The sequence below is a fragment of the Emydura macquarii genome, unplaced genomic scaffold, assembly GCF_026122565.2.
Source record: "Emydura macquarii macquarii isolate MOO-44397 ecotype Brisbane River unplaced genomic scaffold, CSIRO-AGI_Emac_v2 contig_1477, whole genome shotgun sequence".
NCBI lineage: Eukaryota > Metazoa > Chordata > Testudines > Chelidae > Emydura > Emydura macquarii.
The window spans coordinates 4432116-4450240 of record NW_027131614.1 but is presented as its reverse complement, the minus strand read 5'-3'; the positions used below and the strand labels follow the sequence as shown (position 1 = coordinate 4450240).

Sequence of the window (18125 nt, the reverse complement as noted above, 5' to 3'; positions counted from 1 at the left end):
AAGAGGGCCTTGCTGAGAGAATGGCTTACTTGCTGCTACTCTGAATCTTGGGAGGAGGAGGAGAAAGAGAACACAGCTTTGGGAATGGGGACAGGAGAGATGGAGAAGTGAGCACAGAACTAGGAAGAAGAGAATTTGCATGACGGGGAAAACTGAGGAAGAGCAAGATGGTAGAAGGGAGCATGGTGGTTGTCATGGGGAACCAGAAAGCAAAACTTGGCTCTTATTTTTTTATCCCATCACTTTAATGAGGAATACAGTAAAGTGTCTCACTGATTCGCTGTATAAAGGGTACAAGGAACACACAGCATGCCTCTCCCCCATAAGCATCATCCTGGAGAGTTTAAAGCCAGCAGAAAAAATTATGCATGCAAATTTAATACGGGTAATTACTACTTTAAACACTATTTAAAAGTGTTACTACCCGACATAAAATGCAGTGAATTTTCATCACACATTTCTTAGCACAGGATGATAAAATGACAATATATGTCATTCTTATTTGACAAATGCTAGTTTCCATGTGAAATAACTTCATATGGAAATTCAGCAAGTGTAAATTAAAAAAAAAAACAACAAAAACAAAAAACAAAAAACTAATAAATCAGAACAAACAAACTAAAATTTTGCTTTTAGTGGGTGTCTCTTACCTGGAAGCAGTGTCCTCCCAGATATTCAGGCAGGTCCTCCCAATGGGAAAACAAAGTTCGGGGGCTGAAAAATGACTTAGTGGTTAAGAAATTATTGCAAACGCTACCTGTAAGTTATAAACACAGATGCATCTTTTTGTTTATAAATGTCAGTACAGCATATAACTGTGGAAGCCAAGAGCATTCCACTTCAAGCTGACTCTGCCTGTTTTATCTCATACACTCCAGAGGAAATGGTTACTATATACACTAGAAATCTGGGATTCAGTGAATGAACTTTAAATCAGAGTTTTATCTGGACAGGGCATTTTGGTGCACGTATCCCACTTCTCCTGACTTTTATTAACTGAGAGAATAATATCTATATAATTGTCTGGCAAATTAAACAACATTCTTATTAACAGATGAAGCTCCAGTACAAAAAGTAATGTGAAATGTGGGCCTTAAATCAACCAAAGCCAGGTAACTCATAGGTTCAGAATAAGACTGTCCTATTTTGATGTAGATTTTCTTTTTTAACCATCCTAAGGGTTAAACTGAAATAAGGAATTCTTACTCCAAAAGAAGTGTCCTCACATAGACTTGCACTGAAATCACGGAAGGCAGGAATCAAAACCAATCTAGTTCTTTCAGTTCCTCTTTGTGTGTAGACAAGGTCTAACTCTGAATTTCCCACTTGTTGGTTCAAACAAACTCTTAATGTTATTGTAGCATGTGCTCGCACACATGCACACATTCACAAAAATAAAATCAATCCTACTTCCATGGAAATCAATGGCAAGTGAGCCCCATCATTTGTAATCTAACAAGCAACTTCAGATTTTTTTTATTGCTTTGAAATATCTTCCTAGGTCACGGTAGGTGCTGTTTGGAATTTATCTCCCTAATAAAAGAAAAAGGATTTCCTCCCGGCTTCTGATATTCTACAGATGGCACAGTTTAAACACTGATGTCATTCTACAAATAGCTGGATCTGGGGTCTAACATAATCCTCCCCCACCTCCCAGGCACCAGTCCTGCATCACAGGCTAATGCAGAAGGAAAGTAGAACCATCCCTTCCTCCTCTGATATTAGGCATGCTCCCTCCGCCTTCCCAGCAATGCACAAAGGGAGCAGTTCTTGAACTCCCCAGTACTCAGGGGCTGCCATATTGACAAACCTTTAACAGGCTGCTTTTTTGATAAAAAACCACCTAATTTTTTTTTAAAGGCCTCTTGCTTCCAAATGTTTCTTTATAAAGTATGTGTGTGAGGTTATTGTTGTTTGTTTGATATTAAATTCTCCATAGTGAGGGCTGCAACAATCTTTAAAATCTAGCTGTTGGAACTGACACAACACAATACGATTCACAGAATGTGTGTGTGTTTGTGTGCACCTTGAGCTTTTCCTCAACTCCCTTTGCTAGATCAACTCTTGGGAGTTAGTGGTGGATTTAAATTAACACGATTAAACCTGATGGGCTAGATACACTAGTGGGATGAGCAAGTACAACTCTATTGCCAGTATGAGCAGGAGTAAGTTTTACCACCCTGATTCTGAGAACTTTTAATGTTTAGCTCTTACGACTTAGAAGAATAGAGTATTCGTCCTCAGCACTCTGCACTGACTGGGATTCTGGAATGAACATATAACCACTCCCCAGCTTCCCGTTTGGAATCCCATTTCCATTCCTACAATTCTTCCCTCTCCCTCCCATAAAGAGAATCCCACATTCCTCCCTAGGTTCCCCAAAACCTGATCGGTGAACTCTTCTCTCGTGCTTTCTGCCCACAACACCTCATTGACTGGCCTGACTCTGCACAGCTGCTCTAGGCTTTGGGACAGAAGCTCCTCGGCCCTGGCCTCTCATACCCTGGAATCCCAGGATTGTTCTCTTTCCTGGCATGAAGAAAGAGGTAGGTCCCAGAAACAACAGGAGGCAGAGCACTTCAGGCAGGCCAGCCAAGAGGGACAACTTGCTCTTAGAAGGGAGCAAGGAGGCTGGCTGAAGATTTACTCTTTCTATTAGTTCTAACCCAACTCCATCTTACAGCCACCTAGCTAGTTCTGAAAGGGTTCCCAGGAGTTACATGTGTACATCAAGGGAAGATCAGACCCTGTGCTGCCGACAGTATCTATTTTCAGGTATAGTATTTTCAAGTGAAAAAAATATCACCATCTCTGACTCCTGTGGCTAAATGATATTTTCTTTAACTCCTTAATTATTGGCCCAGTGTGGGGATTGACTTGTGGCTGGTGAGCTGGTAGTTCCTACTCTCTGGCTGATCAGCTAGTAACTCCTACTGTTTTTGGCAGCCTGTCGTCAGTGTGATAGGCCACAGCTGCTGTCGTGATTATCCACAGGTTTTCCACAACTTCACATACAAGGCAATATGTCTGCTATTTGAAATGGTTGTTCCCTGGAGATTAAAACAGAACAGGAGCCCAACGTAGAGTGTGCTGTGTGGCACTGGCACATAAGATCAGGCACGCAGATGGTACAGGCAATGTTTTCCTGAATGAAAGCCTCCAGATGCGCAACAGTGGGTGCTGCTATATACATTATGAAAGGAGAAGCATATTGCAAGATCTGATATTGTGAGGAAATCAGAAATTAGGAAAGTCTGCTCTTTTCTGTTTAAGTAACCGAGACCAAGGTTTTCAAAAGTCACTAGTAATTTGGGGTTCTCCAGATGCTGGGTCTCCAACTTGAGATTAAGGTGACCAGATGTCCCAATTTTAAAGGAACAGTCCTGATATTCGGGGCTTGTTCTTATATAAGTGCCTATTACCCCCACCCAATGTCCCAATTTTCACACTTGCTAACTGGTCACCCTACTTGAGATCCCTTAAAGGAACCTGACTCAGTACTGAGCTCCCACCCCCTGAAAGTATCTCAGGTTGGGCACCCGAAATGACTAGACCCTGACTTTTGAAAATCATATTCATACTGTATTCATTAAACCAAAAATGGAAGTTTAACTAACGGAGCATGAACACTTTCAATAATGCACTTACAACTGAAACATTCACAGGGGATGACAGTAACAAAAACAACCAGAAGACCTGTAACTGCTCAGACAAAATACATTATATTTTTAGATGCAGAAAAATAAAAAATAAAGAGAAGAAACACTACAAAAATGGCCATTTAACTGGTAAGGACATGGGGGAAATACACATGCATTATTACATAATAATCTGCTCAGCACAATTTGCAATCACAAAACACCAGAAGAAATATTGCTTAATAAACACAAGTGTGTTTTTTTTTCTTTCTGCTGTTAATATTTCACCCCAGTGCGGAATGTTTTATACCACAGGGAACACCTGACAGGCACAGAACTGTATCTGGTAACATGCAGAACTATTTATTCTGTCTAGTAGCCATACATAAATGCAGCTCTATTAGCAAAATCCTCAAGTCACACTGCATATATATATATGCTGACTATAAAATGAAGGCTGAGAGACTAAATGGTCTTTTCTTCCTCTGATGGGAGCACATAAAGAATTTCTCAATGGTAATGGGAGCAGTTCTAAAAGGAGAATGGATTTAAACTTAAATAATCCTCCATTTCAGCAAGACCCAGTATTATCAAGCTACCGTTTGTTCTAAACTGCCTATTCTTCCAAAGAATGCTGCAGACTTCTGAACTATTTTGTTCCAATTGTGTTCACTTGTAATTAATAACTGATTAAACGGCATTAACTAAAGTGCTACCATACAAGTGAAAATATTACCTTCAATTGAAAAGGTTTCTTCATCCAGGAACGCATTTCTATTTTACCAAAAACACTATGAAAAGCTATTAGCACATTATAAAACTCCGTCTTCTTGTTAATCCAATTCTTGGAATTCTGATATTCTTGTCCACTCTGCTACTTTCTGATTCTGTATGCGCAGCACAGATTTCTACCTTATTTGGCTGCCAAGCCTATTACAGTGAGTAAACAATGCCTTCTCTGTCAGAACAGAGAATGAATAGTATCACAAAGACACTCCTCTAATGTACAATCCTGTACTTTTTCCCAGTCCTTGTAATAATTTAACTACAATGAGAACTGATGGGAAAAACACTGGAGCATTTTTGATTACCCAAAACTCCATTAAAAAGTAAAACTCAAAAAATTATACCTCAATCCTTACATTTAAAGATTAAATGAAATACAATAGCAAGAATACTCTCTGTGAACTTTGTTCATGCTTTTTTTGTTTCAGATATGTGCGTGTCTGTGTGAACAAGAGGGGAGGAGTTATTTGAGAGATAATTTAAGGGGCAGAAAAGGTTGTTTCAAGTCATGAAGATTAACATCTGGAAGAGAAATCTCACAATGACATAGCAATGTTTGCTTAATATGGTCTACTACATGTTGTGTTGTTTTGAAATGGACTATGAATTCTGCTCCTTTTGCTAAGGCTTGGTTTCTGGAATAGAGTATTAATACTATGATTTATATACTGTGAGAGTCTGAAGTCACACATCAGAAATCCTCCAAACAAGTCTGTCTGTTCACTTTTTCCAAATGACATTACAATTTAATTTTTCAAGAACGGAAAATGGTTGGTGATTTTCCAAAACAAGTACTTTATGAGACACATTATGCCAACAATGAATGGCTTTCTTAGCAGATGTTTTCAGCTGTCAATATGCAGAGGACAATGGTAAGATTCTTAATTTCATACACTTTTTCCCATAAAGCTCTCCTTGACAATGAATGATATCAACCAACAGCCCCTTTTTAAATAAGCTGTGTACATTTATCTGTAAGAATCAAATATATGCATAAGTGCTTTTAAGTTTCAATCAATATATTTTGGAAAGCAGGACATAGTGTATACCCAGAGTTTACTTCACAGTGTTTCTACTTATTCTCCTTTCAACCTAAACAAAAATCAGGCACGTATGCTACAAAGATTTATGTATGTGCTTTAAAGTTCAGCACATGAATTGTCCCACTGAACTCATGCACATGGGTCTTTGCAGGATCTCAGCCTCAGGCACAGAACAGACTTCACTACAGAGCATAGGGTGAAATCCCTGATCCACTAAGTCAATGGCAATACTCCCATTGACTTCAGTGTTTTGAGCCAATCTAAAAAGGATTCTGGGTATTCCCATATATGGTAGCTGTCTTTGATATTTTTTAAGATTAATTTAACTTGAAATTTTTTGAACATCCAAGTTAACTTTATATGTAGCAGGAGGAAACAATAATACTGTGTTCCTTAAAGCTGATCTCTAGTAACAATATTGAGGGGCCATTCAGCCATGGGTTGGAGCACGATTGTGGACTTGTTCCAGTTGCCAGATGAACTATGGCAACATTACAATAATTCCCCATGCAATTAGTATTAATTGGCAACTTGCTGGCAGCCTGTCAAGGGCCCTCTCATCCATCCTGAGTAGGTCCTCCCAGGTCAGGCTGGAGGCTCATTGACAGGGCAATATGGGACTCTTGTGCTACTGAAGTTCAAGCTATACCTATTTATTAACTTCTATACAGAAGCACCTGTTACTTTGGTCCCTTCTTTGGATAAAATACCTCATTCTCCAGGGCTGTCATTATGGCACCTTGGCACTATATTAAAAAGTTATTTTAAAGGCTGAATGGATGCAGGTTTCTATGAACAAACAGACAAATAATGTTCTGTGTTTGCAATAGAATTTAGAATGTCAGTTTGTAGAAGTAAGGGAAATTTCTTAACTTTTCAAAAAATAACCAGTGCATCAGGAGTAATTTGAATTAAGCCAAATTCTAACATCCTCACTTAGGAAACTTGAGTGGGAGTGCAATATTAGTGGAAAGTGTGTAGAAGATAAATAAGAACTTCTCCCTTACTGTACAAGCATTTTTAAGGGCATGATAGGACAGGACCATCAATTTTTTTTATTTATAGTTTAACGAAGAAAAGGTTAAACGATGACTTGATTACAGTCTGTTAAGTACCTATAGGGGGGAACAAATATGTGATAATGAGCTCTTCACTTTAGCAGAGAAAGGAATAAGACGATCCAATGGCTGGGAGTTGAAACTAGAGAAATTCAGACTTAAAATAAGGCATATATTTTTAACAATGAAGGTATTTAACCTTTGGAACAATTTACCAAGGGTTGTGGTGGATTCTCTACCACGGACAATTTTTAAACCAAGATTGGTTGTTTTTTTAAAACATATGTTCTAGGAACTCTTTTGGCTCTCTGGCCTGTATTATACAGAAGATCCGACTAGATGATCACAATGGTCTCTTCTGACCTTGGAATCCATGAAAAGCCCTGTTCTCAAGGGTAGTTATTAAGTTTCTCCTGAGGCATATTAGAAAAATCAAAATACTAATCCTAGTTTCTTCTTATAAGCATTTTGGAGCAGGGACTGTATCTATCAGCGCCCGGAACAATGGGGCCTATGTGCTGTCTGAGACCTCCAAGCACCACCACAAAACAACCACAACACTCCCGTTATTAGCATTATACACAAGTATTGCAAATGGTGCCTTGATTCTGTTTTTAGCCTTTATTTAAGAAGCAGAAGTATAATGATGATAACCCGGTTGAATTTTAGATGTAAAATTTCTTTGACATAATATCTGACATGTACAAAAAATATTTCAGAGGAGAATACAATCTTAGCTTAAAGGGGCAGTATCAGGGTTGATGGACCTCAAATCTGACCTATTTTTTCCCTATACAGCTGTATAACTGATTTCAAAATCCATATAATTTTATACTTTCAAAAACTGCTTCAGTGATTTTTTTCTTCTCTAAAAGCAAGAAAATGTCTCAAACAAAAGAAATGCCAGGAGGCCAGCACTCATGCAGAATTTTACAAATAGCAAGGGAAACAATACATAAATCTTACATACACTGAAACACATTCATTGCTAGAAGCAAGTAGGATCAATTCAACTAAGGCCATGTCCATGCTACGGAGACTATACCAACATAGGCAGTTTGCCATAGCTATGCTGGCATAACCCTGCAGAACATACGCAGCATACACCAACTTAAGTGATTTTTCTGTCAGTGTAGGAACCTCCACAAACATGGATAGCTAAGCTGATGAAAATATTCTTCCATTGACATAGCTGCATCCACACTGGGGGTGAGATCAATATAGCTACATCCTTCGGGATGTGGATTTTTCATATCCCTGACCGACAGAGATATGTCAATCTAACTTTTAAGTGTAGACCAGGCCTAAGAATGGGCCAGCAAGAGTGTAATATTGTAGGCCAGTTTTATTTTCCCCCTCCCTTTCAACCTGTGCTACATCTGAAAATGGCAGGTGTCAGTGTTATTTTACACTAATTCTTGCAACATTTTTCTTCTTACTGTGTAACATCTGGGAATGGCAGTTCAGCATCAACAGACTGAGACGTCATTCATTGAATACCTTAGGTTGGAAGTGGTATTTCCAAGAATGACATCATTAAATGGCAGTCACCTGTAGCTCAAAGTCTTTCCCATGCAGCCCAGGAGGTAATAGTGGATATCTGGGAATGTCTTCTGCGCTATCTCATCCTAGTTCAGTGGCATTTTTAACCTTTATTCTGTTAACGTACCCTAGGTGCACATAGTGCAACATAGCAGAGATACATCTACGAGGAATTTAGTACATCAACAGAAACTCTGTGTATCTTACCCAAATTGTATTTCCTAGATAGATTTGTATTGCAAACAATATATATAGATTAAGAGCTACTATTAATATAGTTTATCACATTCTTTTTCCCTCTGAGTTTGTGTGACCCTGTTATTTTGGATCTTCTCATGCCTTGCTAACTGCTTTTATAGCATCTCCTGTAGCATATAAAGATGAGGCCATTATTCCCTAATGCAGTATGAAACTTACATTAACTTTCAAAGGCATGGAAAATGCTTTTCAGTCACATTAAATGCAGTGTATAAGATTCTGATCTTTTACCAGTGTAAATCCAAAGAACTCTATTAATTTCAGTGTCTTTGGATTTATACCAGTGTAACCGAGATCAAAATTTCTTCCATACATTCTTTACATGCACACTAAAAACTAAAGAAGAATTTCTCAAAGAGCATAACATCCAGGCACAAAGAGGCATTGCTTAGGGCAGTTTAGATAGCAAAAAAAAAAAAAAAAAAAGAGCTCTGGCACTGAATGGAACTACAGACTGGAAGTTAAAAGGAATACCTTTAAGCTATATTCCTCTTTTCAAATGCCGAAGAAGGTTCGACCCATGTTAGGAAAAGCAATCACAAGAACACAGTACAAATCTATGGAATTATTGGTGCAATTATCGGAATTTTCAGTCTTCTATTAGTAGGAAAATTGTATTTGATCAAATCTTATGAAAAATGTAATATACTCCTCTTTTCTCGTACCCTCATACACACACTTTTTATACCTACATACACACAATTAGAGATACATTACACAACATGCAGAATAATATGTAAGCTTTAGAATTTCTTCTTGACATGAAATACTGAAAGATTAAGAATGTGCTGAACTTTAATAAGCAATTGAAATACAGATGTCAAATCAAATTAAACCTTCATAAAAATCAAACTAAGTCTACCTATGTCTGAACTCAGGTGGCTAGCTCATGCCACTGTCCATCTACATGTCCACACTGTTATTTTTAGTGTGTAAGCAGAGCTAGCCCATGTCTGTCTACCTGAGCTGGGAAGCACACTCCCAGTTGCTGTGTAGGTTTACCTGAAGAGAGGGAATTATAGATAATATTCCGGCTGGTTGTGGTGTGTGAAAGAAGTGTAGGGTTCTAGGAAGCAAAGGGCTATTTTAACCATAAAAATAGGATCTTGTCTTCACTACTAGACTTCCTTATTTTGAGAGAAATGATTGCCAATTAACTCAAGATACTTGACATGTGCCTTAGGGCTAGTGTGGACACAGTCCACATTTATTACAGACTCCACAGTTTGTATAGGAAGGTCCATACTAGCACTAACAAACATGTTACACACATTGAGTTAACTGGCAATCAACTGACTTGAGGTAGGAAAGTCTACTAAAGAGACATACGCTATGACTATGTCTTTATTGCTAAAAGGTGTGTTTTCACATCGAGATTGCTATCTTGATGTAAAATCCTGATGGAAAAAAGACACAGGTAGGTTTTCCCTTGATGTGGGTAACTGAAATCAACAAGTATACTCCAGTGCTTAATTTGTGCCAGGGCTGAGCCATGGCACCTCTGGGCTTGGCACGTCAGTTATGAAAATAAAAAAATTGCTTAAGCCCCAGCTCCTCTTTCATTACAAATTAAGTGCTGGTATACTCCTTACCCAGGATTGGTCTTGCCTAGCTACAACTGAGGCAGAAAACTATCTGTGCCTTGTCTCCATTAGGATTTTAAACTGAGCTAGCTATCACAGTATAAAAAAAATACACCCATTTTTTGCAGTGAAAGACATAGTCTCAAGAAGGTCTAAGGCTGCTACTGTATCTGAGGCTTGGTCTGTGCTTGAAAGTTATATCAGCTAGCCAACCTAGCTATGCCGGTATAGTGTCTGTAGTATAGACATGCCCAGAGTGTAGTATCCTGACTCCCTACATTACAAGGCTACAGATATTTTCTGAACTGCCCATTGGTAATTTAAAGTTATAGTGCATGCAGATTTACATTATTGTATTTATGAACTAGAAGCATATTAAGCATCAGATTTTTAGAACTCCTGATGTTGTTTTACAAGTATAGTCACAATGGAAGAGAGTATCTCCTATGCTAGTCAGTATGTTACTGATAGCCCTTTATGAATTTGTTTGCTGTTCCCTTGACTTTGTTGGTACCATCTACCCTCATCTGCTAATCAGAAAACAAAACTGGAGAATTAAATCAATCTTCACAAACATTGGACATCTCATGTTTACAGCCCCAATGGCCTTCTTCTGTCAGCTATCCCATTTTAAGAGTGCTGTTCACTGTTTCATTTAACAGATGAAGGTCTTGACAGACTACTGCTTTTTTATGCTGTTTTCCACTCCTTAATGAGATTTCAAATCAAATCTCTCTCTGGACTCATGACATTCTAATGTATTTAGATATGGCTTAAAATATTGCAAAGCTATCCATTTTCTCATCTTGTCATGGCTAACCAGAAGGAACTTTCTTGAATTAGTTGGAAATATGGACCAGATTTGATTATCCAAATCAAATTGCTAAGTTATAAAAGCACAAGGGAACCATGCTTTTTTTTTAAAAATGTCAGATCCAATTAAAGTGAGCTAGAAATAATATGACAATACTAGTGAACAAAAGAATTTGTAAATGGAGTTGATATACTAATAACTGGTAAAATAGCCACCAGAAAAGGTATTTAAGAGATTTGATTTTTAGAATGACAAATGTCATAAGGAGATGGAGATGGACATTTTCCTGTAACTCCATGACAGGTCTTACCTCAGCAGTTGGGGGAAAAGGAACCCTGGAATTTTGGCTGTTCCTTTTTAACATGTCAATCACCTGCGTCACTACTCTGTCACTCAGTTTTCACTGTTCTGCAGCATGCCTTTAATTGCTGGCTTGTCATTCTGAATCCTGATCCTGACAGACCTATTTTAATTGTAGCTGCTCTACCATTGTGACTGATGCAGCACACAGGCCAGATCACGGTAGTCAGCAAAAACATAACAAACAAAACGCTTGAACTCAGCTGCTCACATTATGTAAGCAGCAATTATTAGAATTTAATTGTGTGTGAACAAACAAGAAAATATACCAATTATACAAGTCATCTTACAAACATTTGGATTTGTTTCTTTGTAGAAACTGTTTGCAGCACACTTAAGTGCTGAACCTGGACAGGCGTAGGTCTGACAACAATATACTCTTATTGGTGGGAATTTTTATTGAAAACCAGGGATTTCAAGGGAAAAATAGTTTAGAGGGAACTGTTAACCTTGATTTAACAGCAGTGGATATGTCCCAAGGCTTTTTAACACTGGAAAATGCATTTCAAGGAAAAATAGGATGGGTACAGTTTGTCAGTTCAATGGCTTTTGGTGTCTCTGAATATTGTAACTTCACACCTGACAATGAAGGCTGGTTTAAAAAGCGGGGAAGCCTGATAAACTACTTTGGTCCATATCAGAATATTAACAGATTATGCAAATATTTCTGCTTGAAGTCAAAGATGTTTGTGATTATATTTCAGAGTAAAAATGTGAAAAAAGCAGTCTGCTGTGGAACTGAGTAATTAGGCATTATCCTTGAAATCTAGGGATATGACCCAATGTATGAACTGAGTAATTACATTTGTCTTTCTCAATCAAGAACAAGAATGTGAGGGCACTCTCTCAGATCCAAATCATTGATCTCAATACCAAAATCTTGACCATGATATAATTGCAAAAGAAAAGAGATAAAAGCCCCAAGAAATTGTTCGGAGAGACAAGATGGGTGAGGTAATATCTTTTACAGGACCAACTTCTGTTGGTTAGAGAGACAAACTTTTGAGCTTACACAGAGCTCTACTTGAAGACTAGGAAACATTCTCACAGTGTCACAGCTAAATACAAGGTGGAACAGATTGTTTTCCATAAGTAGTCAACACATTAGTTTCTAAGACCTGAAGAAGAGCTCTGTGTAAGCTTGAAGGCTTGTCTCTCTCATCATCAGAAGCTGGCCCAATTAAAGAGATTACCTCATACATCTTGTCTCTCTAATATCTTGTGACCAAAACTGCATCCAAGAAGTTGATATAACATGGCAACTCAAAGGAGTACAACCTCAAAATGAGAAACAAGACAATAAGAATTTTCTACCAAATGGGTCTCCTCATCTTCCTAATTTTGGTCACCCCATGATTTGACTGTCTGTTGAAATTAAGGTGTAAACTCCTTATTTTAGATCTATAAGACATAATGCTCTCCTAGAGTTTGATATAAAATAATAATATCACTACTTTCCTCATATTCCTTTGATATACTACATTAGTAGTGGATTCTCTAACACAAATATCGAAACCCTACCCAAGGTTTATCTTGTTGGTTAAACAAACTGATCTGTAAGGGACACGCACAACATTCATCTTTAAAGTTTCATGAAGTAGGAATTTTACAACTGCAAATCCCACAAGTGTCTGAGGATGCTTGGCTGAGGTGAGAGTGCTGAGAAATTGGGAAGAAATATTTTTCTCTTTGATTTTCAAGAGCATTTATTTTCTCCTTGGCAGCAGCCGTTAGATATTTTACAGCTTACATTGAACTTGTGTGACAGAGGCGCTAAGAAGAAAAGCAGTCCTATTTGTTGACATTCTCATGTACATAAATGATACAGTGGAGATCAACATGGAGGACTCTGCTGAAGCAAACTGAAGGTTTTTGTATATTTAGTTTATATAATATTGCTGCTGCCTTTGCTGAATATAGAGAATGAAACAATCTTTGATACAGGCTCCTGTACCCACTGATCCTAACTTTAAGCCATTCTTACAAACAGCTGTCTTACTACATACCGTTAAAAAATACACAGTAGCTTTAAACCTGGAGTATCTATAAAATTACAGTTATTGTTCCAGTAGGTGAGAACTGCTGGAATACATTGAACCAGGTTTTTGTTAATGAGAGTGTAGCGATTTTAATTATACTTGGAAGAGTCATAAGTGTCCAGTGCAGGTTTTGACAGGACACTGTGAGGTTCCACTCACACTTCAGAAGTCCCCAAACTTGAAATGGTTTTTGGAAGATCAAGTCTTTAGAACTCTTCTGCAAAACTATTTATCAGCAAGTGGCAGTTAACATGGACAGAGCGAAAACTTTTTTATGCTTGCCAAAAAGAGCCTCAAAAAGTGCTTTAAAAACTACTTTTCACCCCAAGCACATAGACTGGCTTCTGCCAATAAAACTGTTACCTAAACTGGTTTCAAAATATCCATCTTGAAAACCATCTCAGGAATTTGGGGACTCCTGTAGTGTGGCAGAGGCCTGAAATTCATTGCCTTTGACTAAGAAAACCAATCACCTAAGATGAGGACTCTGTATGGTCATCAGTTAAGTCTCTATAGAAGCGCAATAAACATAGCAAACCAAACCAAACCAAACCAAATCTAAGACAGACTGCAACAGAGAAGCTTTGATCTATCCAATCCCCTTCATTTTAATGGATTAATTCTCCAGCTACCTGCTGTTTGTGTGTCATTACAACCTACATACACGTTTCCCTCTGTGATTCACTCCATCTGAAGGGCTGTAAGCTAGCTTGACTGATAGGTGGTGATCACACACAATCACCTCCCTTGATGGTGACTGAAACATCTGGGAGTTTTTAGAACAGGAATATGACTCCATATATAGATGACAGCCTTTTAAATGGCACAAAGCAAAGGGGACTGGACAAAGCACAGGAGACTGTACTCTAGGGGAGAATCCTGCAGTGACAGAGGAATTAATTACATTACGTAATAGATCTTTTCCATCTCTAATTTTTTATTTCTATCTTTACCATGGAATGCTTGTTTGTACAGCCAGTAGGCTAGTAAAAGTTGGCTTTAACCTCTTGATTCCAGATTATTGTTAAAAAAATAATCTTAATTCATAAAAAAACACTGGACAATGTGATAAAGAATATTAATTCAATATCCTGTACTGATTTATTAACTTGGGAGATGCTCAGATACTACAGTGATGGACGTTAGTATAAAACCCTAAAACTGAGGATAGAAGACAGATTAAATAACAGTGGTTCTGGCAGGGACCATGGATCTCTGTGTTCAGAGGGACTTGTATTTGCGGATCATCAGGAGATAAATTTGCATGTCTTTGGACACTTCACCAAACTCTGCAGTCCTTGGGCATTATTTGTACAAACTCCCATTAACTTAATTGGGAGTTTTGACTAGGAACCACAGTGCAAGTTCCAAAAAATTAGAAGTGTGGGGTGGAAATAAATATACGTGTAGGGGGACAGGCAGACATATGGACCATGTTGGAAAAAAACATTTTCAGTTCACTTTTAAAGTACTGAGATACAAAACAACAAAAACACCCTTGGCTTTTGTGATGGGTTCCCCCAGCATACCACTATGCCCCCTTAACTCTCCAACCTGGGCTGTCACTCACAGTACTTTGCTAATGTAAAGCAGCAAACCCCTCAAGGTGCTGTTATCACCTAGCACAACAGCATGTGAAACTCCATATCCAGCTAGATTGCATGAATGTTCCCAGAGCCACTCATGAATCTCAGAGAAGGGCACCAGCTAGTTCACCCCAGCTCCCTATCTTACACCCCAAAGTTGCTCTGTCCTGCCGTGGTCAGGAGCCTGACCAGTATAAGTTTATTACCCAGTTCACCCCTCCATAAACATGGAGAAGACGTACACAAGCCTTTGTTAAGTGAGCTGAGATTTTCCAAACATTTCAGCCAAAACACACTATTTTAGTTAAAATATAAAACAGATTTATTAACTACAGAAAGATAGATTTGAAGTGAGCATAAGTGGTAGGCATAAGAGATCAGAGATAGGCACTAAAGAAAATAAAGATAAACAGTAAAAACACTAGCAGCAATCTAAATGTTAAATCTTATAACACTAGGCCGGGGTTCTCAAACTTTATTGCTGGGACCCTCTTTGAAAATATTTCAGGCTGTGATGATCTCCTCCCCAAAAGTGACAACCCCCCCATCTTGTGCCACCTTACTTCTGCACTACTGCTGGAGTGGCACTGCTTTCAGAGCACCTGGCCAGCAGCCATTGTTCTCTGGCCATCCAGCTCTGAAGGGCTCTGTCTCTCAGCCATGTGCAGGGCTGATAGTCACAGTCCTGGCATGTGTAGAGGCTGACATCTTGCGACCCCCCCCCTTCCCCCCCATAATAACCTCACGACACCTTGAGAGGTCCCAATCCCCAGTTTGAGAACCCCTGTACTAGGCAGTATCTAGATTAAGCAGTTTTTCTCACTCCACTAGATGTTATAGTTCTCAATGCACAAGTTTCTCCCTGAAACTTGAGTACCACTCTCCTGTTGAAATCTTTGAATCTCAGTGCTTCCCGCATAGGTGGGAAAGGAGAAAAGCCAAGGCATGCAATCCCTGTTCCTTATTATATATCTTTTGACCATGTGCTTAGTAGACATTAGTCCAGGCGGGCTCTGCTGAGTTACAAAGTTGCTCAGTATGAACCCCCAACCCCTGATGTTGTCTTGAGCAACTGAGTCATAGGGTTGAGCAATCTCCATTGTATAATCTTGTGCATTTGTCATTGTATTGTAAATCCTTTGATTACAATTACAACTCCTTTGCAGGATAAAAGTACCTTAATACCATCCTGGGCGGAGGCTACCACCCTTGTATAGGAGATTCTTAAATTTATAGCATATTTCTTTTAACAATTATATAGTAAAATATTGTAACTTGATACACACCAATGATACACGTTTTGACAGCACAATGGGTTTTAGTAGATTATAATTTTTCATTACATATCTTATATAGCATGCTTAGTATGAACCATACAAAAATGATGAATATGGGGTTTACAGTGGTCTGCTTTGGGTACAGTGTTTCACAGCCTTGTTTTCAGAAGCAGACTCCTATTTCCCACCCACAATTTTGGCTTGAGGCAGAAATAGGAGGGAGGGAAGATGGCTAGAATGCTAATTGCGGAAGCCCTAGTCTGAGTCCAACCAAGTGAGCCATGAAGAGTTTTTGAAGTCTTATATCTATGCCAGTACAGGATACAAGAAAGCGTTTTTTTTATTTCCATTGCACCTGTAAATTGAACATTAACAAAAAGGAACAAAGACTATTGTCAGTTTTTATAGCTGTCATTTTGTATAAATCTGGCAGCTTTACATAAATAGTTTTGTTGCATTCAAAATTCAAAATTCATAGTTAGTTTCTCTCTCAACAGTTGTTAATGTATTGCATTACAGATTTTCTTCCTTATCAACATGCATTGGGCCCTTCCGAGAGAAATACACTAGAGCAGCTGCAGACAGCTGTGAGCTTTCCCTAATAGACTAACTGCTGCCTCTGATAAATCAGTGATTGTCCTGTGATGAAGAAGAGAATCTTAACTTCCCTTCAAATCTGATCACTTGCTGGTACTGTGGGAATCCAGGCAGCAAACTGCTGTTAAATTTACAGTTGGGGGGATGTGTGTGCCTGATACAATGAAAACAATTTATTTTTAAACCAGCTGAGCAGATGAAGAAGAACTAACCTAATCATGCAGAAATGTTTGCAACATTTTATAGGAAAAGGCTCTCTCCAAAGCATTTCAAGGATCCTGATATTATACATAATATTGGCCTTCTCCCCTTCTGAATTTTGTTTTTGAATTGATTAAGCAGAGTAGACAAAATATATCACCTTCCATTTCTTAATTCATCGCTATCAAGTATGGAGTACCCCAGCTACTGGAGTAATGTTAAGTCCTGGCAAGAACTTCTACATTTATAATTCTCCACGATAATACAACAAAACAAACGAAACACACTCATGATAAAGCATGCCTTCTGACTTTATAAGCACCTCTGTACATTTGCAATCTACACTCCTTGGCTTTCTTCCACTCAGTGCTTCTCTGCCTATATTTCTCCTTCAAGCTGTCTCTCTCTCTTTATTCTGGTCGCATCTCTCTTCATTTCCTCTCCTAGCTGTTCCAGCTCATGGCTTTTAGCTCTCCTACTAACTAATGTGTTAACAATACCACTCACACCATCAGATAGCTCCTGTCTGATTCATCACTGAATCAAAACAACATAAATCTCCTATGTATACCAAAGTAACAGTATATTAATGCCTTGTTTGCACCACAAGAGACTATGCTAGGAAATCCTTTCTAAAAGTTATTGGAAAATGGTTTCAGCTGAACATGGCATGACCTTCACTAAAGACGGTACAAAGTGTGGTTAAAATGTTTTTGAAAACCATTACCAACACTATATCTCTGTCAATTTTTTACTGCTTTTACTTACACCAACGTAAATCCATAGTAACTAACTGAATAGACTGTTGTGTCAAACGGAAAAGTTCAATGAATGGTGAGCCAGTGGCCAATCCCCCAGATAGTGAGGAAGGAGATTATTTACATATCGATCGAAGGCCCATCACAAGAGTAGAAGCAGAGAGGGCAGTCAACTAGTTAAAAAGTGGAAAGGCATCAAGTCCAGATATCATTCAAACAGAATTTAAGGCAAACTTGAAGAACACTACAGACATTTTGATAGGTCTCTTACAAAGAAGATATAAGAAAAGGGTCATATAAAGGGGTACTTATAAAATCATAAAACTGGAAAAGGGTTATATAGTGAAGCAGCAGAAGAAAGGAGAGCTCAGTCAGTGTAAAACCTGAAGGGGTATTCAGTTGCTTTCCATCTCAAGTAAGGTATTTATAGGTATAATTCTAGATAGAAGAAAAAAAGCTATGGATTCAAGATTAATGACAAGAACTGGCATAGTTCTGACAGGATAACTCATGTATAGATCAAATAGAGATCAAATGTATCATCAACTGAATGGCAATCACTTCTTTATATGAATTTTATATATT

At 38.3% G+C, this 18125-nt stretch overlaps 1 protein-coding gene across 1 annotated transcript in view; it reads right to left on the bottom strand.

Moving 5' to 3' along the window:
• PAG1 (phosphoprotein membrane anchor with glycosphingolipid microdomains 1) overlaps window positions 1-4730 on the bottom strand; it is a 90588-nt gene extending 85858 nt beyond the window's left edge. The window contains exons 1-2 of the mRNA XM_067553569.1: window positions 4375-4730; window positions 651-714 (exon numbers count right to left, since the gene is read on the bottom strand). The gene's annotated coding sequence lies outside the window, so the exon portion shown is untranslated. The remainder of the gene's footprint in view (window positions 1-650; window positions 715-4374) is intronic.
• Between the last annotated feature and the right edge of the window lie 13395 nt (window positions 4731-18125).